Below are 25976 nucleotides of genomic sequence, written 5' to 3'. Positions count from 1 at the left end.
CTGAGGCAGGTTGTGAGCTGAGAAAGCTCTGATGAAGTTTCACTTTTAACATTGAAATAAAGTTGAGTATTGTCTGCATAAAAATGTTAACCCAGTCCATAGCTACAGATAATATGGCCAAGGGGAAGCATATAAATACAGAAGAGAAGAGGGCAGAGGACAGAGCCCTGAGGAACTCCTTGTGTGACTGGCGCTGAGCTGGATCTGCTGTTTCCAAGACTAACAAACTCTTGCCTATCAGTCAGACAGGACCTGAACCACTGGAGGGCAGTGCCAGAGATACCCAGCATGTTCTCCATTCTGGACAGTAGGATGTCATGTCTGACCTGAGTGTCAAATGCTGCACTGAGGTCTAACAGAATTAATATGCTGGTTTGTCCAGAGTCTGCTGCCATAAGCAAATCATTGGTTACCCATAGCAGAGCAATTTCACAGCTGTGCCGTGCCCTGAAACAGACTGAAAGGGTTCCATCAAATTATTAGAAGTTAAGTAGTTGGCTAGTTGGGAAGCTACAACACACTCAAGAACTTTTGACAGAAAAGGTAAGTGGGAAATAGGCCGAAAGTTGTTAAGATTGTCAGCATCAAGACCAGACTTTTTTAACACTGGGGTTACAGAAGCGATTTTAAAAGTGATCGGCACAGAGCCAGTGTCAAGGGATGAGTTTATTATTGTTGTAACAGTCGGGATTATGGCATGAAGGCAGGATTTAAGTAGTGTGGTGGGGATGGGGTCCAGTACACAAGTAGTCGGCCTCATCTTACAAAGCAGGTTATTAACAAACGCAGATGTGACTGGTGAGAACTTAGAGAAGGAGCTGGATGGAGTGGAAAAACAGGGAGACATATAAACAGATGATGTATTTATGTTAGTTGAATTATTTAGATCTTTAATTTTATAGGGCATAAAAATAGGTTCTGATTTGTGTTTTCCACCAAATACCAATACCAAATATGACATGCTGCATGGTTGCTAGTTATATCAAAGCAAAGTTCAGAAGGATTGAATGACAATTCTGCTATGCTACAATAAAAGAAACATTTGAACAATTTTGCTGATTTTTTTTTGTAAAAACACAATACATTATGAAGGATCACTTTGTAAATCTAGAAAATGAGGAACAGATAAAACCACCTGATAAGTCAACTTAAAAGGCTACTTGATCTGCCTCTGATCAAGTCATCAGCTAGATGACAAGATCACGGCTGGCCAGCTCTCCCATTCAAGTGTTGCAGGGTCTGTCAGTTTTCTTTTAGGCTGTCAGGTAAGAAAACAGCTCGACTGAAATTGCAAAAACTGCTGAATTCAGACTGCCTTTTTCATCTTCAATAAATGTACACTTTGTGAGCAGATACAAAACTGTACATACGGTAGATTCAAATGGCTTCAGTTGAAAGAAAGAAATCCTCAGAAGAAGAAAAGCATGGCCACCTGCTTGACTTCCTGAGAGGGTGAAGAATGGGATGAAGAGATTTAAGTGACAGCAGCGCTCTTTTCTGTAACCTATCACTATCTCTGTTTATGGATATACAATGCCTCGGCTCATCTATAAATAAAGGAAATAATGTGCTGGGGTTTTAGAGTAAATATCACTCGCTCGTAAAAAGGCACTCAGTATAAAAAATTGAAGCCATAAAATAACTGCTTCAAGGAAAATTGGTGGTTAGACTTCATTCAGTGTGAAAAGAGGCCAAAATGCAAGGGTAGAAATTTCGCCAATACTAGACAATGTAATTAGGCTGAGCTGGGCTTCCAGTGTAAATAGGCCATTATTGAACTGCAATGGGATAGTCGTCTGCAGGGTGACGTGCAGCTAATGGGTAAAGAAAAACTGTGCTAAACATGTCCAAATATACATATACTGTACATAAATATGCATCGGGTGTTTGTGGACCCAGTAGAGCAGAACCTGCAGCTGGAAGGAGCAGCAAGATAGATAGATAGATAGATAGATAGATAGATAGATAGATAGATAGATAGATAGATAGATAGATAGATAGATAGATAGATAGATAGATAGATAGACTTTCTCTAGCCTTCATCACTCCTTCCCGCCAGAAGCCACCATCCTCTGAAAACTACTCCATTGGCCTGTTGATGGATAACACACTTTGTTCTCTCCACTCAATTTTCAGTTAAAGGTCCAGGCAGCCTGACTATGGAATACCATTTATGTCAATTTGAAATAATTAAAATGGAAATTATGAAATAAATAATAACATGAAAAAGTGCAGTGATGCATACAGTATAAATGAGTCATTGGATTGTGAAAAAAATCCATAATTAAGTAAAAGTAACTTATTATGAAATTCAGTGTCATCGTTTTATTTTACTTCAACAGTGTACTTACCTAACTGTATGTTTAATTATCATTAAATGACCTACTTATTAAACAAAATGATTTCACATTGTAACTTTCTGAACAGCTTATTTAGCGCCAACGTTATAACATCTTTTTTCACAATGGTTTTGTCACCTTAAAATTGCTCCATCCTGGGTATGATGTTAACCAGCATCCAGCCATACAAGCAGGTCCTCCAATTTGCAGGGAAAACTCGGAGGTTGATGGCAGGATTGGCACTTCAGCCACTGTAAAAAACCACCCACTGTTCAGTGTGGTGCTGAGGGGTCACCTGTTGCATGGCTGCCCTGGGGTCCCAATCCAGGTGGTTTGTTGTGTGGTGGGTCAGGCACCGCGCTATAATCAGCGGATTGCTCCCAACCTCCTCCACCTCCTCCTTTGTCACTTGTCAATCAAGACCAAAGGGCTGGACCTCTTTCTATTGGTTAACTCATTGCTGTTGATTACTTTTCCCTGATTGTAGGTGATCATTAGCATTAAAGATCATTAGCACTACTTGCCTTCCAACCAGCAAGGACAAGGAAGCAATTAAGAGTTGGGACAGCTAGTCTTGCAGACAAAACAGAACGAGATCAATTAACACAGGACACTATTTTGAGACAAATTGATGATACACTGGAAATGCTCTTGACAAATAACCACTCTGATAAAGAAGTTGTTAGTACTTTTAGATTGATTAAGCACCATGTCTGCAGAGAAGGTGCCCATGAAGAAATCTCATAGAATGACCACAGCTAAAATTCCAGGTAACATGCTTTCAGATGACTTGTAAGTGACTCTTTAGGTTTTTATAGTACAGTTTATTATTGATTAATAAAAGCACCCATTGCTTGGTAACACGTTGCCATATGTCTATATATCTGCCTATAGTAGTAGAGTGTTGTACCGTGTCAGCCATAGACTGATACAGAAGAAAGTAGGGTGATAAAGGGGCCTTAGCTGCCTCAAATGCTTGCATTTGTAATCTATTTAGTTAGCCAATAAAAGGTGTCATTTCACCCTACTTTCTCCTTTATATCTGTCTGCAAAACTGTCGCAGTTCTTACTGCCTTGACGTTTTCCAGTTTGAATGCTGAAAAACAATGAGGCAAAAGTAATCGACAGGAAATGTTTAACCAATAGGAACAGGTTTAGCTCTTTGGCCTTATTTGTCAAGTGATGAAATCATCTTGAAAAGAGGAATGTTGAAATAAATAGCACTGGCATTAAAATGGCCATTCAAAAATGTGCTGTTTGGAAAAGGCCCATTGTTAAACAAAAACAGTCTTAAAAATAAGGCCACGTTGAAAAGAAGCCTGTAACAATGAAATGTAAGGTAACTACATTATTGGACCAAAATAAAATGTCATTATATTTCATAATAACTGACTTTTAAATTTAATGACTCATATACAGTTAGGTCCATAAATATTTGGACAGAGACAACATTTTTCTAATTTTGGTTCTGTACATTACCACAATGAATTTTAAATGAAACAACTCAGATGCAGTTGAAGTGCAGACTTTCAGCTTTAATTTAGTGGGGTGAACAAAACGATTGCATATTTATGGACCTAACTGTATGTATGCATCAATGTACTTTTTCAAGTGATTTTTTAATTTCATAATTGCCATTGTATTTATTTAATTTTTGCACATATTACATTCCACACCTGGCCATGCTGCTCATGCCAATGCACCTAAATCTCCTTCTGGTGCTCCTTGCTGCCATCTACTGCTCAATGGAATGAATTGAAATTGCTCTGTTTTGCCATGCATTGAATGTACATTTGAGTGTGCATTTAGTTCTTTAAGGTTTAGCAAATTATTCTTATTTCTTAAACTGAATTTTAAAAATTAAACTTAACTAAACAAACCTGTGTCAGTCTATCGGCAGAACTCCTCATAAGCCTAGGCTTATCCCCCCTGCCTAAAGGCTCAACACACCAGATCTACCCACTACAGATTACAGATATGCAGTTCCCTAGTGCCTCTCTGCCAAGGACCAACCTTCCCAGGCCTGAATTACACCGTTCTATCAACAGAGTTTGACTTTCATTACTCACTAACAATCACTCTTCTCCTGCCTGAAATGTATTTCTTCTTTCTGAGTGATACTTCCAGGTTTGGGACTCAGATGCCACAAAATCTAATAACAAATTGGATTTATTGAAAGTTAAAGGTTTTTGGGAAAGTACAAGCGCCTCGGAATAAACACAAAGGGAAAACAGCAAACACTAAGCCACCCAAGGGCCTGACTACAGTATATACCAGAGCTCTGCCCATGACTACCTTCCTCCACCTCCTTGTCTTTATATATCTTTGGTATATCCTCCTCTGCCTCCTTGTATCTTCTCCATTCCCATCTCCAAGATAGTCTGCCAGAGGAATGTAAGGTTCCTGTAAGGGGGAGCCAGGGAGTAATGCCGGTGCTTGACTTGGTCTCAGATGTTCAATTTCAGGTAATCCATACTCAATTCAGAAGAGTGTATTTCTATACCAGGAGCTCTCCCAGGTACCACTGCCACTCCATCTGATTCCATCCTTTTAGAGGGACAGGACTGGGATATGGCTGAAAATCTCTGTTCCTGTCCTGTAGCTCCTTAAAGGACCAGACCTTCATCTGCTCTCCTGTGAAACACCAGGTAGTACCAACCAGGGAGTGTTCAAAATAACTTCATGGATATGACTTCACCCAGGTAATGTTCAGGACAACACCCTAGACCAGAATGAAGATCTCCTCAAAATACGGCTTGATGTCCAGCATACTGCATCACAGAAAATACAGTGATGGGCCTACCAGGGCAGAAGAGGCACTAATGTTCGTAGGATAGAAATGGCACACTGTCTAATGTATGGGTCAGATAAAGCTATTCGGATGTGACTTAGACTGTCAGGTGAGTCTATACTCCGAGACTTCAGAAGATATAAGATAGGAAACTAAAAATTGGCAAGAACCTAACATTGGACTAACAACAACAAGAGGAGATAAGAAGAGAATGCTCAATGTGAAGTAAGGACATTGGTCTAACAATGATAACTGGAGATACAGTAAGAGGAGAATGCTCAATGTGGAGTGAGGTCCGTGTGTTAATCAGGTGACTCAGAGACCAATAACTCATTTTCTCTAACCAGAATAAGGGTTTACAATGTCTAACTGGAATAAGGGTTTGCATTACAGTTTTTAAAAAAACAGGTTTTTATGAATAACTAATTTTTTAAATTTTTATTTCAGGAAAGTAACAGTGTATAATACAACAAATAACTAGAAAATAAATCTTGAGAAAAAGAAACACCATAAAACTAGAATAAAAACAAAACCTAACAGAACAAGAATTCAACCCCACTTGAAAACTGGGTTATTGAAGCACAAGTAAACGCACAACGTCAGATTGTGTCGATTGTATGAGGCGCCTAAGTGAGTGAGCCACCACACCACGAAGCCAGTAAAATCCAATGCGACAGCAGACATGTGTTAATCTTCAGTACTTCTGTAGCGATGAATGTTTTTCGTGTGCTCAAGCCTTATGTTTTTTGTCTGCTTCACATTTGAAAATTATTTTAATTCTCCAATATTTTTCAACTAATCTGATTTAGATTAACTGCATTCTGAAAAGTTAATTCAATTATGGAATAAAATGTGGAGAAAAAGGTGATCAAATAGAATGCACTGATATTTGTTAGAACATTGAAATAACTTTGATGTGAACATACCATACCTCTAAAGAAGCCTGTCAAACGTATTCATGTCAATTCTCCAAAATAACATGAAGTTGAGATTTGAAGGTCCCTAAAACCCTAACCTCCATCACAATATTTTGAGATTTATTTACGTGTCTACAGTATGTTTCCTTGTGTGAAGAAAACTTTGTAACATTTGTGTAAATTTTACCCTTATAAAATGTCCATCTGTGTCCCTGTATTCTTGATTCTAAAATAACTACCCTAAATCTTTCGCTTTGCCTGTCCTTCCTAAATAATGTCTACTGTGGGATATGGCCAGCCGTTCATCCTGGCCAATACCCCCAGGCCGCCAGATGGAGCCCTCCCTGCAGCATGGAGGAGTCCAGAATGCCAGCAGGGAATTATGGACATTGGAGGTTTCCTTCACAGCCCTGCTGGATACCATGGGGGCCGCCAGAGGACGCTGCAGTGAGGCATAAGGAGTTTTATGTGCACTATAACCCGGAAGTACGTCCTAGTCACAGCGACAGAAGAAATGACGTACTTCCGGGATGAAGAAGAGGAGTTTTCACCTGACCTGGAAGTGCTGGGAAGTCACATGGACTGAGGGATCAGAAGCACTTCCAGGTCATGGACTATAAAGTACTGTGAGGGATCCCAGACAGGGAGCTGAGTCGGGAGGAAGGGTGGCAACACGTCTGGGAGTGGAGGATTGATTATTAATTATTGTAGTGAGAATTGATTTATGAGTATTGTGGAATGGAAGGTGCTTGGTGCACATTATTGTCCTAATAAAATAATAATTTGGACTTTTATCTGGTGTCTGGCGTCTGATCTGAGGGTTCAAGGGAGCGATAGCGTCCCCAATCTGTCACACTACTCATTTATGTTAAACTCCAACCCAGGACTGTTGTTTAGCCGGGTTTGTGTTATTGCTATGATGTCCTAATTATGTACAGCTACGTTAAGATTCAACTCTCTTCGTTGGGCCAACTCTCTCTTTGATTTCAGAAAGCATCACACCGGGGTGAGCCTGTGGAAACAGTCAACAGTTTTATATTCCTGGGGGTTAACCATCCCCTATGACCTTAAGTGGAGAGAACACACCACAGCAGTCATCAGAAAGTCCCATCAGCGACTTTACTTTTGCAGACGTCTCTGGCAGCCCTCATTAACTATAAGTGCACATGTAGAGTCCATCCTGACATGCTGCATGGTGCACTGATATGCTAAGGGCCATAAGGAACTACAGTGGGTGGTGAGAACAGCACAAATCATCAATGGCACATGGATACCATCCTTGAAGGCATGTTTGCCAAACGCTATCTCGGAAAGTGAATCATGAAGGATCCCGGTCACCCTGCACGGTTATTTTTCTATTCCCCTCCAATCAGGCAGGCGCTATAGAACTATTAACACTGGAACTGTGAGATTTAAGAACAGTTTCTATCCGTAGGTAATCAAGCAGCTCAACTGTCATATGTGATAAACTGAGCAAATTAAATGCCACGCCATAATATGCTTAGCGTCATTTACTGTAATTATTATTAATATTAGATACAGGTATGAGGGGTTTTTGTCTCCTGATGCTTTACAATATGTTAATTATTGCGTCTACAAGGACATTATACAAGTAAGAATTTCACTGTGCATTGTACATCTAACAATAAAAAAGGCTTTCACCTTGATCTTATTTTACTCTTAATACACTGACAGTTGGACATTTTTAATGTATTATTTACTTTGTTTTAGCTTTTTAACACTAGTCCACTAGACCTTTCAGGGATATCTTGTATATTTGCATTGTTACGGTGCATTTTTCTTGTGTAGCAACATGAAGCAGGCTCTTTACCGAGTGAGAGGTGCCCACCACAAGTCCTTGGTGCCAGTTATCTGCTGTAGGCGAGCCATTTGCATCATCATCCCACATGGAGGTAGGCAAATAAAGAAAGAGACAGCTAATTGCAGCACTTTAAATGACGCGACCCAATCCTTTTACAGCTTTAATTTAAATATTGTTCTGAATTTAGATTATAAATCTTTCTAAAGTGGCAGGCAGACTTGCTAAGAATCCTGCATTTTTAATAAAGCCGCAGTGAAAACACTTTTCGGCTGAAGGAAAGCTTCCTTTAAGCACTGAACAAATTGATAGTCATTTCTAAATGAATGCAGTGTGCAGATGATGGAGTCCATGGGAATTCTAATTCAACATGTTTTTTTTGTCAATTATTTAAGAATATTAAACTTCAAGGCTGAAGGAAGAGGTGTGAGAGTGATAATTAGTGAATACAAGTATATTTTAGCACTTCTAATAAATGGGAAGAGCTCAGTCAGTATTTTAAGAGTTCAACAAACATTTGTCAAGTTAAACACCTTGCTGTATGACATTTCAACAGATATGGATCATGGAGGGTTGATACCAAAGCTTCGGTTTCAGGAATAAACTTTGCTGCATCCTTCATTGAGCCCATTTAAATCAGGGATGAGGGTGCTAGAGCCTTTCCTAGTGGCACTGAGCCCAAGACTGGACGGTGCCAGTCTACTGCATGGCACAATCAGTAATGCCAAGCAAATTAATTATCAGAATGTGAGAAGAACTACGTGAAAACCAACACGGGTATTGGCAGAACGTGCAAGCCCTACACACAAATGGTTTGACGGGACTCTGTAGCTTTGTTAGCCACTGTGCTGCAATGCCATCAGGTCAAAATATTTAAAGCAAAATGTTTTCTGTGGTCATAATGTCACACATTTCAGTTTTTTTGAAGTGTTATTTTTGGCTATTTAAATTAGTTTGTCCATTTCTGCTTAGCTGCCAAGCTGCTGTGCCAAAGCAAGTTTTGCTGTGGGTATGGAAGACTTGAATTCCTTCAAAGAACACGATCAGAAGCAGCGAATTAGTGGCATGCCACTTCATCGGATTAGCACTCCAGAACACTGCAGATTGAGCCAGCGCCTCACCTGTGGTGCCATATACCACGAATAGCCAATCTGGACAGATTGATATGCCAGTCTCTTGCAGTGATGCCATCTGGTCTGCAAAGCACTGTCAGATTCCCCCGCCCATCTAAGAAAACTCAGTCCCATAGACATTGGGGGCTTTTTTATATGTTGACAGCACTCGATTTTACATCGCCTAAAGTAATGAACAATAGTTTACTAATAAAAATAAGACTTTTGAAATTGGTGTTTATCTCCTCCACCAAGATCATTTGGCCAGTGCTCATCACTGGCACTTCTACAAGACCAGTCTGTTGCCTGAGTTTAAGGGGAAGTGGCCCATGCTGCTGTTCATTCCTTTTTCACTTTCATTTATTTATTTCCAAAATGGGGGGCTCACTGCTCCATTATTCTGGGTGATTGGTCATTCTCTGTGTGGAGCCTACATGTTCTCCCATTGTGCTGTTCTTAAGGTCCTCCCAAAGGGGCACACATTTGATAAATTAGTCTGTGGCACCCCATCCAAAAATGTTCTTAGCCCGTGACCCTGAACTGGATCAAGTAAATCAGGGAATGTTATGTTATGTGTATTCTAATATAGGGTTGTATAGCAGCATTAGGCACAATGCCGGAATAAAATCTGAGAAGGACAGCAGCCCGTCATAAGACACAGATACTCAATTTCCATCCTTATTTTTCAGAACCTGCACATTCCAATAAAGGGGTGCAAAGAGCTAGAGTCTATTGTGACATCTCCAGCTCTGGAGGTGGGCTTCAGTACATTGTAGGGCACACACATATTTATGACTAGTTGAATTTTAGGGCACACTCAAGTTTAGGGTTCATTTCGAAGTGACCAATGAACCTGACAAGCTATTATTTGAGATGTTCCCACATACCAAGGGAAAAAATCACATATAATAATAATAATAATAATAATACATTTTATTTATATAGCGCCTTTCCCATGCTCAAGGCACTTATAGAATAAATAAAGAACGGCAGAATATACAGTATATAGCATTGTACAAACCAGATAAATAAACAAAGAAGATTAAGACAGTAAATTCTGAAAAAAGAAACAGACAACATAATTGATGGTCGCACACACACACACACAGGTTACATTGGCATCTTGACAGAGAAGTAAACTGAGAGAAGGGTAATAAAGTCAAATAGAGCTAAAAGCCTTCCTGAACAGATGAGTTTTGAGTTGTTTTTTAAAAGAATTCATGGAGTCAGCTGACCTGATTAATTTTGGTAGGTCATTCCAGAGTCTGGGCGCTATACAGCTGAAGGCCCTGTCACCCATGGAGTGTAGATTAGTGCGGGGCACAACAAGATTACCAGAATCAGAGGACCTTAGTGGGCGGGCAGGCATATAGTGATGGAGAAGGTCACTGATGTAGTTTGGCGCGAGGTTATTTAAAGCTTTGTAGGTTATTAGTAGGATTTTATATTCGATTCTGTAAGTTACAGGGAGCCAGTGAAGACGGAGCAGGATGGGTGTGATGTGCTCGCTGCTGCTGGTTCGAGTAAGGACTCTTGCAGCTGAGTTTTGAATAAGCTGGAGCTGTGATATAAGATTAGAAGGGGCACCTGCCAGTAGGGAATTACAATAATCGATGCGGGATGTGATAAAAACATGGACAAGTTTCTCAGCATTAGAGAAGGAGAGGAAGGAGCGAACACGGGATATGTTATGGAGGTGAAAGTAAGAAAGTTTCTTAATGTGATTTATGTGGGCGGAATAAGTGAGGGAGGAATCAAAAATGACACCAAGATTTTTTACAGTAGAAGCAGGTCTGATGAGATCACTGCCAAGATGGACTGGGAAGGAGCTCATTTTATTAAGTTGCACTTTAGTCCCAATTTGCAGGAGTTCAGTTTTATTGCAATTTAATTTTAAAGAGTTCTGCTCCATCCAAGTTTTAATTTCACTAAGGCAGGTTGTGAGCTGAGAAAGCTCTGATGAAGTTCCACTTTTAACATTGAAGTAGAGCTGAGTATCATCTGCATAAAAATGATAACCCAATCCATAGCTACTGATAATATGGCCAAGGGGAAGCATGTAAATACAGAAAAGCAGAGGACCGAGGACAGAGCCCTGAGGGACTCCTTGTGTGACTGGCACGGAGTTGGACCTGCTGTTGCCAAGACTAACAAACTCTTGCCTATCAGTCAGATAGGACTTGAACCACTGGAGGGCAGTGCCAGAGATACCCAGCATGTTCTCCATTCTGGACAGTAGGATGTCATGTCTAACAGTGTCAAATGCTGCACTGAGGTCTAACAGAATTAATATGCTAGTTTGTCCAGAGTCTGCTGCCATAAGCAAATCATTGGTTACCCGTAGCAGAGCAGTTTCACAGCTGTGCCGCGCCCTGAAACCAGACTGAAAGGAGAAGTCACCCAGATCCAGACTTTTGAGCCCAGGACCCAAGAGTTGCGAGGCAGAAGCACGATAGATAGATAGATAGATAGATAGATAGATAGATAGATAGATAGATAGATAGATAGATAGATAGATAGATAGATAGATAGATAGATAGATAGATAGATAGATAGATAGATAGATAGATAGATAGATAGATAGATAGATAGATACTTTATTAATCCCAGGGGGAAATTCACTTAACACCATGCTACCTCAAAGTTATTGTGTGTTTACAATTTAAAGCACATGGAAATGGCAACACTACAAAAACATCCCTTTCTACCTGCCTTGTTAGTGGATAAAGAGGCCCTATCATCATATTTAGATACATTCATGTAGGATGAAAAAAGCACCTACTGCAAATTCCAAGTCTGTCTGCCTGTCTGTCCACATGAAATAACTCAACTCTGTTGAAGCCTGGCTGATCCTTTTGAAAGTTGACACAGGTATTCAATGGGGATGCATCAAAATGAACATGTCCGTGGAAGACAAGCAGCCGGAAGATAAGTGATGTTGCTTCCAGTACAATCAGCTCAAGCCTCATCCGTTCTGTTCTCCTGATTACTTAATTCAGCCTACAGTTAGTACCTGGTGTTCTTTGTTGGGTCTCCTTCAGAACAGGACAGAGCTCACCGTAGAACTACTTTAAAGTATCAGCACCAGGATGGAAAACCTTGACTCAATGATGAGCTTCAGGAATATTTTTTTATTTTCTTTCATTTCAGTTCACGACATTAAAAGAGGCCATATATATACAGTATATTGGGAGCGCCATATATATAGGCCATTTATATATATTTATATATATATATATATATATATATATATATATACAGATACAGTATATATAGTGGCGGACAGCCAGGATGCCCTAAAGAAGAGAAGGATGGGGGAAGGCAGCTACTGAGGGGCACTGCCTCCCCCAAGACGCCAGATGGTGAGTTCCCTACAGCATAGCGGATTCCTACAGGGCATCATGGGATCTGTACTTCTGCATCACAGCCCTGCTGGGTATCTTGGGTGCCACCAGGAGACACTGCAGGGAGATCTGGGGATTTTTATTTTCTGTATAGCCTGGAAGTACTCCGAAGTCACGGGGTCAGAAGCCCCAAAGTATTTCCGGGGTGAAGAAAACCTCAAGTCTTCCATCTGACACGGAAATGCTGGCAAGTCACGAGGACAGAAGAACGGAAGCACTTGCAGGTCAAGGACTATATAAAGGCCTGATGAAGACCCAGCAAGCGAGCCGGAGTTTGGAAGGTAGAGGACAGAGCTTGCTGGGAGGGGTGGAGGAGAGATTTCAAGAATTAAATATTATTGTGTTTATTTGTTTATTGTGGTGAAGATGCTTTGGGCACTATTTATTTAAAGAAAAGAAATTAAACAACTTCTTGGTGCTTTTAAAATGTGTTGTCAGTGTCTGTGTGGCAGGTGAAACACTGGTATAGTGCCATCTAGTGTTACAATATATATATATATATATGATTAGATATGCTTTATGCCAAATATAAATACAGTATGTAATATATCTAATCTATATACTGTATATACATATATATAAAATCCAATGTCTATCTATCTGTTTGCATGTCTGTCCACTTTTCACGAGAGAACTACTTAACGGATTTACATCAGGTTTTTTTCTAGAATTTGCTTGAACATTCTGGTTGATTTTGCAACTTCTCTCATCGTGCTAATAATCATAGTTCGCTTGCAGGACCAATATATTCGCACTAATCTGAGACAGAGGCTGTGGGCAGAGGGGAGGGGGAAACGTCAGGAGTGGGGTGCCAGGCAGGGCCCTCCTCATTATCATTTTTCACTAATACGTAGGCAGAGCCACGGTGTACAGCTGTTATAATATATATATATATATATAATATAAATAGTGAATGTCATGCTGGATGGTCCGGTGTGCTGACCAGGATAGAAGCAGGTTCCTTGCCAGGACAGGAAGCTCTAATAGAGGGACAGAGACTGGCATCCCAATTGTGATGGCCGCTGTTTCCTTGCTAGGATGAGTGGGAGGCCTACTCAGAAAGACATTGGGTAGCTGCTTCCCTGGGCTATGTTCTTTCCATGTGCACACGATGGCAACATCCCACTTGTGAAACTCCGATATGGAGAAGCACAGGTCAGGCTGGAAATTGTAGTCCCATAGGACAGCCCTGTAGGGTTTTTGGGTGCCACTAGGAGGACTTACAGGGGAACATTTTGCCTTCTACGAGGGGCTTCCACTTGAACCAGAAGTGTTTCTGACAAGCAGAGCTATGGCACTGGAATTACTCCCAGGTCCGACATAAAAGGAGCCAGACGTCCTGCCTCAACAGTTCGAGTCATCAAGTCAGAAGGAGTTGGATGGGACTAACCTGGGGTTGTGGAAGGAGAGGAAAACCTGTTGTTGTACTGTGTTATTTTGAAACGAGGATATGGAAGCCTGTTAAGGTATTGTTGTGAATAAAAACACCTTGTACTTGACCCTGGGACTGTGTTTGTGTAGTTGTGTCTTGGGTTTGGGGTGTTGCTACTCCTCCTGGTGAGCACAATGAGACGAAGCAGAGATAGATGTGGGTGGGATTGGATAACCAAGTGCTACCATATAAAAAAGATATGAAATTAGGTATGCATTTATTTTTCTATTTGCCTATAATGCTATTCTTTTTTCTTCCATATGGTAGTAATGCTATTGCTTATTTATTTCTCACTGTGCAAGGTAAGTACCAACCCTTACAGTATCAGAATGAAGTGGTAGGTTTCGTTTCAAATTAACAGTCCTGTGCTCATCTCTGTGGCTTCCTGGTATCCTTCAGTCACAGCCGCTCACGTCTCCTAATCCTTGAACTGAATTCTTTATATTTTGGATTTTTTGAGTTAACACCAATGTCTGGTGAGAATTTCATGTGAATAGCCCCATTGAAAATGTATTTACTGGAAAAAAACATTGACGTGTTCAATACTCATTTCTGCCACTGTATATGTAAACATTTTATTTTGATTAGCAGTTCAAATTCAAGTTTTTTTTCCTCACGTGATACTATCCATCAATTTTCTAAACTTTGTTTTTACACCATATGGTCAATAGGAGCTGGAATCTTCATCCTTGTAGTCAATTCCAACACAATGAGATCATCAAAAATGAGCCCCCATGGATTCCGTGACAGGATGGGGTATCAAACTCAGCTCTGTATATCTGTGCAGCAGCAGTGTTAATCATTGTGCCAGCACTGCCCTTTCAATTTACATGTATTTGCTTAGCAGATGATTTTATCCAAAGCAACTTACAAAACAGGTTAGAATAATCAGGTGAACATCAGTCTGGGGGACTGTGTGGGAAGACGTGTTACAGAACAAGGGTACAAAACTGATCATTACAAGTGAAGAGCTCAGAACAAAATAGAAGCGAGTAATACATCCTGATAGTTAATACCAGTTAGACAGAAATTCACCAATCCAGAGAGTCTTCAAACATTACTTAAGATTAACATTACATTAAGATCTCAAGATGCCGGTCTGCTTATGATTCCAAGGATTAATAAAATAACAGTGGGGGGTCGAGCTTTTAGTTACAGGGCCCCTAAACTGTGGAATGGTCTGCCTGCTACTATAAGAGATGCTCCTTCAGTCTCAGCTTTTAAATCCCGGCTGAAGACTCACTACTTCAGTTTAGCATATCCTGACTAGAGCTGCTGATTAACTGTACAGACTGCATCTCTGTTGTGAGTCATTAGCACTAAAACATAAGTAACATGATAGTCATAATTTGTTAATAACCCTCACCTATTCTGTTTCTCTTCTCAGTACTCAAATGTGGCACTTGGTGCCACGGCCCACCTGCCAAGTTGTTTTGCCTGCCTAAGGTAAAGTCATCCCTGATGGAGGATCGCAGGAATCATGGGAAGGAGGGGTCCTTTCATCGGATTGGCTGGCGCTGTTTCAGCCATGGAATGGCCAAATGGGGGAGGCAGCTTGATGGATGAGGTCTCCAGGAATCTAAAATTATCCAAATCTTATTATGTGATATCATCTACTGTTAAATTCTGCTCCGTACTTCTAAAAAATTTTTTATTTTTTATTGAGGATTTGTTCTGTTCTGTGTATTGTATTGTATTGACCCCCTTCTTTTGACACCCACTGCACGCCCAACCTACTTGGAAATGGGTCTCTCTTTGAACTGCCTTTCCCAAGGTTTCTTCCATTTTTCCCTACTGGGTTTTTTTGGGAGTTTTTCCTTGTCTTCTTAGAGAGTCAAGGATGGGGGGCTGTCAAGAGGCAGGGCCTGTTAAAGCCCATTGCGGCGCTTCTTGTGTGATTTTGGGCTATACAAAAATAAACTGTATTGTATTGTATTGTATTGTACTTAAATACACTGAGGAAGTCGGAAGTTCAAATGGAAGTGGGCAGCTCATTCCACCAGCTAGGAGCTACATGTATGAAAGCTAATAACAACGGCCATAGAATTTTAAAATGAGAAACACCAGACAAATATTTCTGATTTCTATTTCTGATTCAGATAGAATCTGAATTCCGGCCTGTTTAATGTCTGAGTGTGTGCTTGGCATGTTCTGCTGGGTCCTGATGATTTTTCTCAAATGCCCTGGCATTCCCCAACACTCTTTACATATACTTGTATGGTTTATTGCCCACTCTAAGTTGGCCCACTTTGAGTGAGTGTTAAGTGTTGCCTGAGTTGCACTGGCATTGCCCTTGTCCCTGATCTTGTCATGAAAGGCTCCACACTTCTAAAATTAATGGTGGGGTTGTGTGGTACCTCAGAGAACCATTGCTTGAGAAAGAGCCATTTCATTCTGAGAAGCAGTCTTCTCATATAAAAATAGTTCTTTGGAATTTAAAGGGTTCTTCATATGTAGACAGAGATCTTCGTTGTACAGTAGTCTACTAACTGGTGAAGAAGACCTGAACTTAGCCTGAGCCCACTGTACATAGCAAGAGTCCCTGTTTAAATCACAAACACACTGATATTTTAGAAATCTGTTATCATCTATCCATGGTTATTTTTGGGACCTCTTCAGATCTAAATAAAAGGTTCTTTCTAGTACCTTCATGTGGATGGTTCCCCTGCATTCTTAAAAATAATAGTTATTTAAATGCATTTTCAGGTTTTTTACTGGATTGTATGGTTCCTATAGAACTATTGGTTGGCAAAGAAATATTTAAGTCTGGGAAGGGTTCTTTGAGTATGAAGTTGGTTCTTTGTGCTTTGAAAAACTTTCTAATATGTCAAAAAAATGAATACTAAAAAATTAAGAAAACCTCGACTTGGCCTGTGTTATTGTATGCAGCGAGAGGTCTGGTCAGGTCAGGTCAGGTTGGGGAGCATGCACTGGTACAGCGCGTTGCCGCACCAACCACACTATGAAATAGCTCAGGATCCCGGTTGGCAACCCCCCAGGCAGACATGCGGTCCAGTACCACCCACCAGAAATGACCCTCTATCTGCCACAGTCAGGTGTTACGTGGGCATGCCCTTGGCCTGGTCCAGCTACTTGAGTCCTCAACAATTAGGATCTTACAAGCCGGATCACCCTCGGGCAATCGAGTCACATGGCCATAGTGCCGTAACTGACGCTCCCTGACAATGCAGGTAATGTGCATCATTCAGGACTCCGTGAACAACCGGTCATTCAACACAAAGTCAAACCAGCAGTACCCAAGGATTCTCGGAAGAGAAACAGTAGTGACAGAGTTGAGTTTTCATCTCAGGTCACTGGATAGTGTCCATGTCTCGCAACCGTATAGCAAGACAGGAAGCACCAGGACTCTAAAGACTTGGACCTTCGTCCTTTTGCATAGATATCGGGAGCGCCACACACCCCTTTCCAACGACCCCATGAACCCCCATTCTCTCTCAATCTGTCTACTGACTTCATAGGAAGATTCACCAGAGACATGAATGTCGCTGCCGAGGTAAGTAAACCTCTCAACAAGGTCAGCACTCTCTCCGCAAACAGACACACTGCTGATGGCTGTGCCCAAGAGGTCATTAAAGGCCTGGATCTTGGATTTTATCCAGGACACTCGCAAGCCCAGACACTCAGAATCCTCGCTCAGTCTCTCGAGAGCCCCAATCAGAGCCTCCATTGACTCCGTGAAGATCACAGCATCATCAGCAAAGCCAAGATCAGTGAATCTTTCCTTGCCAACAGATACCCCACAGCAGCTGGACCCCACAACTTTGCCCAACACCCAGTCCATGCAAGCACTGAACAGAGTAGAATATGTAGAGTATGCAGTAAGAGCCCTTTCAAAATCACGACCCATTGGTATTTCACAAATCTGTTGCCATCTGTTCTTTATGTCACCTGTTACAGATCGTAAAGGTTGTTTCTTGAACATTCATGTGGATGGTTCTTTTGGAAACCAAAAATGGTTCCCCTGTGGCATCACTCTGAAGAACAACTCTGGCACCTTTAGTTTTAAGAGTGCGCGGTATCATGTTGAAGAACAGCTTTGGCGCTTTTATTTTTAAAGGTGCAGTTAGTGTTCCTTCTGATTAACTGGTTCCCACCCTAGGGCTCATTTTTGATGTGGACAGTACTGGCTACAGGTACAGATAAATGAATGAACATTCAGACGTTGCATCATTTTATTCATTCATTCTCTGAATTCATGTAGTCCAGTACAGGATCACAGGCAGCCACCATCTTCCCTGGCAACATCTGGTGCAAGGTAGGAATCATCTGACATATTCCAGGATTCTTTACATAACCAAGTTAATGTGCTCATTTTGGGGGGAATGAAATTAAAAAAAAAAAGAAAACCAACATGAATAATACAAGTCCATAATGCACTACCCACTGTGCCAGTAAAATGAATTTTTATTTAGACCTGTTCTCTCAGTATCAAAAATAACCAGGATTAAAAAAATAAATAAATAAATAAAAATACAATATATCACACACTTTAATAAATGATAAATGTCAGAGTGTGCTTTTGTGATTTGATTACAATACTACAGAAAAATATCTAGTTTACTTGGTAGCATTAAGAAGATGGATTTGAGCAATCATTTTGAAAAGACGACAAAAATCAGCCTTCCGATGTACAGCCTCTAAGGGCTCTTCTGACTCCGACCAAGTTTTGAGCTGACACGACAGATCGCTGCATTGACTTAAGCTTGTCAGCATTTAGGACTCACAAGGATGATATAAAAAAATAATAAATAAATAAAAGTAATAATAGTCGAAGGAGAAAAAAAAATGCAGTTCTGCTGTGAAGTGGGTTCACCAAGCAGATCGAGGAGGTGAATGATTGGACGGTAGCGGCCGCTGGATCGACACAGCCCCAGAACCGGTTCTGTCCAGCTCCACTTAAAGGGGGCGGGGACTGGGGCGTCGGCTTTACTTAACAGTCAGCGGGTGTCGCGCTCACCTGTGACCTACGAGCGCCCCTCTTGATTTGTCGATGATTGATTGCTTACTCCACCTGGGGGTTATTAAGAGATTTGACATGACATTTAAAAAGTATTGCGGACTCCCCCGTGGGACCTGAGAAGGAATCTTTCCTAATGGTCTAATATTTTCGAAAGTGTCTGCCATTTTCAAATACAGACTTAAAAGAAGAAAAAAACAAAAAGCGATCTTATTTGTATGTGCTCTTTTGTTTGGTTACCGTGCCAGCTTTAAACTCTGCTCTGCGATACGGTTTTGTCTCTTCATTGAAGCAGCTGAAAATTGTGCATTTGTCCTTGGAATGTCAAAACAGCTAGAAGGGGGAGTGTGGGCGTGTTTAGGGATAACCTGGCCGTGATCCCGCATCCCAGCATGTCGCAGACTGGTAAAGAACACCACATAAAAACAGGAGCTGAATAGAAGAAGAGGAAGAATGGGAGGAAAATGCGCTTGACTGAGTCAGAGAGATATGAGTGAGAGCGGGATGGGGAGGCAGGGGCGAAGCAAATAAAGGAAAAGTGATAAGAAGAGACGGCACCGGGGAGGGGGACAAACGGGGACCGGAGCTACTTATATTGTTATTTAGGGTATGAGCTCATCAGGATATTGGGGCAGAAAGAATACTGTGCTACAAGAAAGAATATTCTTTAAAGGTTCAATTTTCTGGTAAGTAAGAGATGTGTTACGGTGGCGCAGGGGTTAGCATTTTCGCAGACGCCTATTTAGCCTTTTCATTTTTTGCTCCCCGAGTGAACGTGCACTCTCAAAATTAAAAGTGCCAAAAGGGGTGCCATAGGCCAGTGGTTCTCAAACTGTGGGGCGAAGATGTGAAAAAAAGAAAACATCCATCCATCCATCCATTTTCCAACCCGCTGAATCCGAACACAGGGTCACGGGGGTCTGCTGGAGCCAATCCCAGCCAACACAGGGCACAAGGCAGGGAACCAATCCCGGGCAGGGTGCCAACCCACCGCAGGACACACACAAACACACCCACACACCAAGCACACACTAGGGCCAATTTAGAATCACCAATCCACCTAACCTGCATGTCTTTGGACCGTGGGAGGAAACCGGAGCGCCCGGAGGAAACCCACGCAGACACGGGGAGAACATGCAAACTCCACGCAGGGTGGACCCGGGAAGCGAACCCGGGTCTCCTAACTGCGAGGCAGCAGCGCTACCACTGCGCCACCGTGCCGCCCAAAAAGAAAACAAGAATCGAAAATATGAAAAATACATCTATTGAAACCAAAACAAATTAACTTAAACTACATTCTGATACTAGAAAAATAAATATAGAGTTAGATAAATGTCGATAAAAGTTAAGTAGGTATAATAAAATATGCATCTATGATATATTATTAATTTAAAAAGAACAAATTGGTATTAGTGGGCTCCTTTCAAAAAAACGTTAAGGGGGGCGCGATTAAAACTGTTACGAAAACTCGGGTCGCAAATACTTAAAGGTTGAGAAACGCTGCCATAGGCGAACTATTTTTACTTCTCAAAAGAACCATCCACATGGAGAATGCAGAAGGAGCGTTTGTTTATTTACAGGATCCATAATTAGCCAAGGGCAGATGATAACAAATTTGTGAAATACCGAAGGGTTTCAGATTTAAAAGGGACTCGTCCTGCATTGAATAACGCAAACTACGTTCAGGCTTTTTTGACCTTTCAGTATCCTGCATGCATTCTTAAAAATAAAGGTGTCAAGGTAGTTCTTCAAAGCGATGCCACAGGGGAACTATTTTAGGTTCCCATGAGACCCATCCGTATGAAGGTTCCAGAAAGACCCTTTATTTATTTAGATCACTAACAATCTCTATATGTTCATAACCTGGATGGTAACAGATTTGTGAAATACCAGTGGGTCCTGATTTTAAATGGACTCTCACTGCATGCAAAAATTCATTCTAAGTCCAAGTGTTCTTAATCTGTTAGTGTCCTGCAGCCCACCATACATTGAAGAATTTTTTTTCAAAATATTAGGAAGTTTTTTGAAGCACCAAAAAAACAACTTCATATGCAAAGATCCCTTCCCAGAATGAAATGGTGCTGTCAAGCAATGTTTCCACGATGATCTACACATCCCAGTAAAGAACCATTAAGTGTCATTAAAGAACTGGTATTTACAAGAGTGTAAAACCCACTATATAAAGGTTTATGTTTCGTCCACATCTCACTAACCTTTTCAAAACCCAAAAAATTACTAATATGCAAAGAGCCCTTTTTAAAATGAAAGCTTTCTATGTCAAGCAAGGGTTCAAAGAGGAACACACAAACCATTAAAGGGCCATTACAGAACCAGTATTTTTAAGAGAATGGGTTTCCATTGGAGTAATCAATATGTCCACCCAAATCCTAAAAGATACTTTTGTTGCTGGTTTTCTAAATTGGCCCTGTGCTGGAATAGGGTCTTCCAATGGACCGATATCCTGCCCAGGGATGTTTCCTACCCTTTTCCCCAAAGTTACAGGGACATTCTGTAGCCCCCTGAGACCCTATATTGGATTAAGTCAGTTTGAGAAGTCCATTTTCTTAAACCCCTTATCCAGAACATGGGTTGCAGGGCAGCTGGAGTCTATCCAAGCAAGTACTGGGCATAAGGTGGGAACGATCCCTAAAGAGGGTGCCAGTCCATCACAGGGTGAACAAACACACACACACACACAGTGGCCAGTTTAACATCGCCAATCCACCGAACCTGCATACCTCTGGAAGGAAATCAGAACAGCTGGAGAAAACCAAGGAGAGAACATGCACACTCCACACAGGGAGCACCAAGGAAGGTAAACCCCAGTCTCCATGTTGTGAGGCAGCAGCGCTGCAATTCTGCCACTGTGCCAATGTAAATGTTATCTAATAATAATAATAATTAATAATGATAACAATAATAATAATAGTCTGATTCCTTTATCCAAGGCGGCATACAACATTTGAGATACAATTGGTTGCATATATTTCGTTTTTTCCAGTTGGATTATATGCTCGTGGTCACCCAGCGTTAGTTGAGTGATTTGAACGCACCACCTCGGGGTTTGAAATTCAACCTTCACAGATTCCAATATTTTGGATTGGTTAGTAAGTAAACGTTTCTATTCTGAAGTATACTGTAGACAGCTAAATTCATACTTAAATATGAAATTTGTCATTGCTCGACAGAATTAAATAATATATTTCTGATCTTAAAGTAGCGTAAATGATCGAGTCCACCATATTTGTAAAACCGGTTGTCTAAACCCGGTGGTCTGTGAAACGGCTTCCAGAAATATATCGATGATTATTAACATCTTACACCTTGAACGTTTATGCTGATTCACTTAATACTCGTATGTCTATTACAGTAGTAATTTACTACATCGCCTAAATTGTACAGAATTGTCACATCGTATATAAATCTACATTACATTTACTTATTTGGCTGACGCCTTTATCCAAAGCGACTTACAACATTTATGATACAACTGGTTCCCTTTCTTTTGGTTTTCCAATTGGAGCACAGGCAGGAGTCAGGTGACTCGATCACGTTCACACACAATCTCGGTGTCAGTGGCGGGATTTGAACCCACAACCTCAGGGTTTGACTGAGTCAAGTAGTTTTATGAGATTCATTTTCGGCGATTTAACGGTTGACGCCAATCGTGCGCGTTAACAGCGATTAATCGTTTGCCGAAGTGGAGACGACAGCATTTTAGTCTTGATTGATCCATAATAAACCACGTGCCTTGCAGAATAAGACTATAGACCTTTATCTTTCGGGAATTTGCAGCAGACTGAAAAGTTACGCAAAATGACACCTTTACTTGACTAACTAAATATTGCAATATGCAAGCTTTCGAGGCAACTCAGGCCCCTTGTTCAGGCAAGACGGAATCAGTAATCAATCAATTGATTTCATCTTGCCCGAAGAAGGGGCCTGAGTTGCGTCGAAAGCTTGCATATTGTAATCTTTAGTTAGCCAATAAAAGGTGTCATTCTACTTAACTTCTCACTACATCCATAACGGCTAACACGGCGTAACACCCGAGTACATACAGCATAATGAAGAAAACGTGATTTTTTTTTTGCGTTGTTTGATTTTAACGTTACTGTTATATGAGAGCCTTCGGTGTTTAGAGCTTCGGCGTGTAGTCATCTGCGCAACTGAAGCTCTTCCTGTTAATTGGTTCGGAGAAGGCGTCCCGTCCGGAGTCCGTCCCTTTGCTGTTGGGTTAGACTGCGATGGATCGAGCGAGTAAAGTGAATGGGAGAGTGGAGCAGGAACCAACGAACACTAACAGAGTGAAAACAAAAACACTGATATGCAGCTACGGAAAGTCACTACCGCCATAGTAATTTATCGTTGATTTATTGCATATATTCTGTATGAATATACGTACCTAAGGGGAGATAATACTTTATCGTTAGGACAGGTGAAAGAAATTGGATTTGAATACATGTGTTCACCTTTCATTGCCGAAGGTTGCATTTGAAAAAGCTCCTTACCATTTCAAAAGCTTTAGGTCAATGACATTCGCAGAACGGAGTGTTGACGAGATGAATACATCAACTCACGGAAATAAATTTTGTTTAGATTGTTTTGGCCATGAACAGATGACGTTACTCTCAGTCCACGTCCTGGCTATAAAGGTGTACGTTACACCCTTGAACACGAGCACAGGGCGCTTCGCAAAGTTGCTTTTCTCTTCGACTCTAGTTACCACATAATCAAAAATCCTTCAACATACACGCTTTGTATTTCTCCAGAAGCATCACATTCTCTCTCTCTCTTTCTCTCTCTCTCTCTCTCTCTTTTTCATCAGCTCCGCCAACGCGGTTCAGAAAGACAAAAACGTTCTGGCATTCAGCGAGATCGGGGGCTTTTAAACGCATTCTATCAAGTTCTTCTGTCATTTAAAACGCTTTCTCGTGTGTCAGCTCGATCTGAAAGGCGAATCTGAAAATAGAATAAAATACGAAATTAAAAGGTCTGGAGGGAAATGTCTACCACGCAATGAAATAACGAGCTTAAATATTCCTCAATAAGAAAACGACATTTAACCTGCATTAAAAAGCTTAATAGTGCCACAGACAGGCGGACAGAAATGAAAGACCCCTATGATACATAGATGGAGAGAAAAGATTCTAGTATAGGCGTCCAAATGGCTATCTTTTAACTTCAAGTGACATTTTGACGTCTAAAGTTTCCATGACAAGGTTGCGAAAGTAGTTATTAAACATCAGCGTCGCACAGAATAAAGTGACCGTTTAATTTTGATTAAAATAAAAGAAGCTACATGAAATAAAGGAAGTAAGCTCGTACAAGAGTGGCCTGTAAATTCTAGATTCTAATATTATTTGGCCGATGTCTTTCAACATTCGAGATACATTTGGTTACATTCTGTCTGGTGTTATTTTTTCCAAATGGCGCACAGACAGGTGAAGTGACTTCCTTCCCTACTGCCTGCTTGTCCACCATATCCTTATATTCCATCAAGGAGCCGCAGTCCCAAATCCCTGCATGTTCGGCTTCAGATGTTTGGGTGGGTTTCTGCTGGCTACTTAGCTGACTGCTCCAAGAACACAAGGCGTTGTAATGTGAATTGATTGGCGTCCCGTCCAGATTGGCTTCTCTCTTGCATCTGTTGCTCCTTCTCCAGCCCCTACACTGCAGTCCCATAAAGTATAACTATTATATGTCCATCCGTTTTTAACTTACTCTGTTCAGCTCAATGACGCGAGTAGCCGTTCCTTATGATAACAGCGTTGGGCACAAGCCAGTCCAAGGGCTCATTCATATACCTACCCATGCAATGCCAGTTTACAGTTGCTAGTGAGCTCAAGGTAGAAGGAAAATAAATAAATAAAATACGGAATAAGAGAAGACAGGCAAACACTGACAGACAGCGACATGGCTGCAGATGCGAAGCCATGCAGTCTACTGGGGCAATGAGGCAGCAGCTCTACCCGCGGTGCCACCCATCCTATTGATAACACGTTCTCTAGACGTCAAGACAAACTACCACAGTTAAATTTTTTCAGATATGCTCTTAATAAACACATCCAGCACTCCATTCCTCAGTTCTCTCAAATCTCCTATATCTTAAATCAGACTGCCGAACCCCAGCGAATGCATCCATTTAACCGAAATTCGAGGCTTTCATACGGGCATTACAGAGATTCAGTAGGCCAGTGGTTAGTGCTACTGCAGCATACCCCGGGAACGCCTGAGTTTTGGTAGCTCTCCATGTGCTCTGGTATTCTTTGTCTAACGACTTGCTAATTGGGTTAACTGGAGACACCAAAAATTTGTCGTCGTGAATATGTGCGTTCAGTGTGTCTTGCGACGGATTGAAGTCCTGTCCGCAGGCTTGGCTCCTGCTATGCGCCCGATACTCCCTCCCGGGACAATCTCGGGCCCATTGACACCCTAATCATTTTTGATGGCGCGGTTTCAGAAAATAAATGGATGTGTTGATTATTCCTCGTTTTCTGAGCTTGTTTCTAAACTCTTCGACTGTGAACACAAATCGGAAAACATATTCATTATGCATGTTACCTTGACCATGCAACCATCGCAAACGAACCAAAGTGTCGGATCAATCTCGCATCTCATCGCGCTAATGGAGTCTTTTAAACACCGCGACAGGAAAGAGAACACCGAAAAACAATCTATCCACTTTACTGGAAATAAAACAAATTAAACGGTCCCATCAGCTGACGAGGTGCAACGAAAACATTCAGCTACTGTCAACACGAACAGAATCGGGGACTTGACACCTCATTGATTTTGCAATTTGTATTAAAAAAAAAAAGCCAAAGTTTACCTTGCATGGGGTTTAGAAGCAGGTTCTAGGATCCCAAACGAAGCCGCCCAGGAGACGCGAAGAGCACGGCTGCGGGCTGCAGGCTACTCGGCTCGGTGTGAAGTGCGAGCTTCACTCGCTCTGCCTTTCTCTGTCAAGCACGTCAGCGCGGCAGGAGTCAAAGCTGCGCCGTTAACTCTTTCTCCTCAGTCTGAGCGCTGCGCTGATGCTGATGTGGCTGGCGGTGCTTCGGCTCGCTCTGTTAATCATCTCCAGGATTCTGGGCAATGGTGCAAGCGGAAGTCTGCTGTTCAACCTGAAGTTTGGGAAACACTTTTGCAGGTGAGTGGACACCGACGATCTAGCGTGTATG

General features: G+C 41.4%; 1 protein-coding gene across 1 annotated transcript in view; it reads right to left on the bottom strand.

The window, feature by feature from the left end:
- Positions 1–25775, bottom strand: part of si:dkeyp-74b6.2 (cerebellin-1) — an 85607-nt gene extending 59832 nt beyond the window's left edge. The window contains exon 1 of the mRNA XM_028793599.2: positions 25625–25775. The gene's annotated coding sequence lies outside the window, so the exon portion shown is untranslated. The remainder of the gene's footprint in view (positions 1–25624) is intronic.
- Positions 25776–25976: the final 201 nt, after the last annotated feature.

This window comes from Erpetoichthys calabaricus, chromosome 2 (genome assembly GCF_900747795.2).
Source record: "Erpetoichthys calabaricus chromosome 2, fErpCal1.3, whole genome shotgun sequence".
Lineage (NCBI taxonomy): Eukaryota > Metazoa > Chordata > Cladistia > Polypteriformes > Polypteridae > Erpetoichthys > Erpetoichthys calabaricus.
The sequence above is the reverse complement of the archived record's forward strand: the minus strand, read 5'-3'. Positions and strand labels throughout refer to the sequence as shown.